Genomic DNA, 3,096 nt, shown 5'->3' with positions numbered 1-3,096 from the left:
GGGTCCGCGGACCTAGCGTGTCCTCCTCCCGCCCCTAAATAACGCCACGGCCTTTGTCTGCAGCCCCCCCCCCGCACCCCACACACACACTAAGAAGTCCCCCCAAAGCGACGGGCATGGGAAGGACTGTCTTGTCTTTGAAAAGTCGTGGCCCGGACGCGGGAGCCAAGAAGCGGGGAGGGGCAAACAGACATCCCGGATCGTTCTCGGGTTCAGCAGCAGCGAGCCGGGCGTCCGGGCGAGGTGTCTGGGTGCGCGCAGCCCTTCCGGGGGCGAGGCCAGGGGGGAGCAGGGGGTGATTCATAACTCGGACCCGGCCGCGGGGTCTGGGCGCAGGGTGGCAAGGCTGCCAGGCCGGCGCTGAGCGGGGCCGCCGGGTGGCGGCGGTGACAGGGCCTGCGAGGGGAGCTCGGACCCCTCTTCCCCGGCGGATGTGCTTCCTCGGAGGGACTTTCCTCCGGGAGGACTGACGGGATTCCAGGCCTCCGTGCGGATGTGGAAAACCGAGCGGGCTTGTCGCAGAGTCCAAGGTCAAGGAGAAACCAGGGTGGTCCTGGAGCCCGGTTTCTTTCCATTGCACCTGGAGTTGTGCTTTCGGTGTCCCGAGGCCCTGGGATGTTTCAAGGACTGTCCTGGGCCGAGCACGGTGCCTGGCACACAGTGGTGCTCAGTAAGGACCTGACGAAGCATGACAGCAACAGTGACTCCTAAGGGCGCACCAGGAGCCACGCCTGGGGGCTCGGCTGGGCTGGGCTTGGTCTTCCTGCAGAGGAGGGGTCCGCAGTGGTTCCGGGGAGCCCTGCCTGATCTGTCTGGGGAAGTGGCTTCAGCAGCTTGTCCCATGGTGCCCTGGGGGCTGGCATCGGGGGAGTTGAGTGTCATCATTGGCATCTGCTCCCCTGAGGGGCAGCAGGAGGCTTCGTTTCTGCAGCTGGCTGAGCTGCGGGCTGGGTGCTGTCCCCCAGGGCTCTGCGGGGTGTGCTGGAGAGGGGCCTGGCGAAGGGGCTCGGAGCCCCGTCTTCCCGCAGGGGCTGGGCTGCGCGTGGCAGCAGGTGGAGGGGCAGTCTCAGTCCCCACACTGAGCACTCGGTGGGTGCCTCTGTGCCAGCTGGCAGGAACGGCCCAGAAGAGCAACAACATCTCATGTTCTTGGAACTGTGATTGCAAGCGGTCTTGGGGACGATGGCTTCCTGGCACGGGATTGAGAGTGCGCAAGGGTGTGGGGCCATGTCATTGCGAAGAAGAGTGTCCTCCCCCCCCCCCCCCCCCCCCCACCATCCCTTCGTGACTAGGTTCACTGTGCAGTTCAAGCTTCTAAATGGTCTTAATGCTGAAATTAGCAAAATACGTGGGCAGCACCCAGGACTTTGGCCCCAGATCAGAGGAGTAATGTGGGCTTGGCCACCCCAAATGTCAGGTGGGACGCTGCAGCCAGACCCTTCCCAATGCCGCCTTCCACCATAATCATGTCTTCTGTGAATCAAGTGCTCTACACACACTCTCTCAGTGAGTGAGCCCTATGAGGTTAGCGTTTATCACTACCTTAGAGATTCGGAAGCCGAGGCTCAGAGAAGTTAGATCGTGTAACGTTTTCAAGGTCGCACACCTGGCGAGGGACAGAGCCAGGATTTGAACCAAGGCCGTCTGACTCTGGACCCGAGCTCCCGCCATCACGCCAGGCTGTTTCTAAGTCCCTGCTGGCTCTCCATGGCAACAAGGAAGCAACAAGGATCCGCGGACTAGCACGGTCCTGGGGCCTCTGCCTGCAGCCCTCTTTTTCCACACACTCTGCCCAGCTGGGTTGCACCGTGGGCCACGGGAATGAAAGGCTGGGTGGCACCAGGCTGCTGGAGCTTTCCACGTGGATCTGGAGTCAGGAAAACGTGGGGGCTTGGGAGCGATTTCGGGGAGATGTTGTGGTAGTTCCAGCGACAGATGATTCGTAGCTTACCTGAGACATGGGGACAGAGCTGCCACAAGTCACAAGTTTGGGTTCGGGAGAAGCTGCCAGGTAAACATGCTCAAACAGATTATGACATTCCTTTCCCTCGCTAGGAGAGAAATCCAGTACACAGGGAAATCCGCCCTCACGGCCACGTCCTGCCGTCACTCACGCGGTAAATGTAAAGGGACATGTCCGGCTGTCCTCACCCCCTACACCCACCCCCACCCAGTGCCCGGAGAGCTGGACTCCTCTGGTGTCAGGCCCTCGGGAGAGCCCGGGGCAGCGGGGGTAGGAGGTGGGGTGGAGGAGGCCGCCTGGTCCCCAGTTGATGCTTTCTCACACAGACCCCTCAGGGACAGTGGTTACTGTCTCCACTTTAACAGATGAGGAAATGAGGCTCTGAGAGGTGCCGTGGGTGTCCAGGATCCCAGCGCCAGGGAACGGCCATGAGCCATGCAGCCTTCAGGACACCCCTGCAGCCTTTAGGGGCGGCCGGGTGTTCAGTCTGTTGCGTTCTAGAGCCCGGAGGGCTGAGCGGGATGACCCTGCTGGGACAGGGTCCTCATTGTTCTGCCCAAAAGCCTCCGATGCCGGTTTGCCCAGTGGGAAAAGCTGGCGACCTTAAGCCAGGAGCCCTGCCCAGGCCCCCGGAAGCCCCCTGGGTGCATTCCGAAAGCCTTCCCAGTGCCCGAGTCCCTCTCTCTCCCCACTCCCTTGCGGAGTGGACCTCTGTCCAGATGGAAGTTGGAAGACTGGGTGTGGGAGAAGCTGCCCCACCCGAGGGACAGGAACCCCTGGCCCCGTCCCAGTGCCTGACTCGTGGAAGTACTTGGGAATCCGTGCAGGCCAGGGACAGGCCAGGAGCCCCCTGCTGAGGGACATCTTAGTCAGAGGAAGCATTCAGAGAGGTCTCTGCCCTTCATGAAGTCACACAGGAGGAGAGGAGACAGCTCTCCTTTCCGCCCTTAAATAGAGAGACTTGTCCTGTTTCTTCTCTGATGCAAACGATCAATGCTGCCCGCCCTGCCCTGAGCGTGTCAGTTCCACAGCTGGGCGTGGGGTGGTCCCTGACTGACTGGACAGTTCTGTGCTTGAAGATGGACTCACGTCTCCAGTGCCTCAAATCTGGTTGCTCCTGCACCCCTCCACCC

This window comes from Myotis brandtii, unplaced genomic scaffold (genome assembly GCF_000412655.1).
Source record: "Myotis brandtii unplaced genomic scaffold, ASM41265v1 scaffold735, whole genome shotgun sequence".
NCBI lineage: Eukaryota > Metazoa > Chordata > Mammalia > Chiroptera > Vespertilionidae > Myotis > Myotis brandtii.
The sequence above is the reverse complement of the archived record's forward strand: the minus strand, read 5'-3'. Positions refer to the sequence as shown.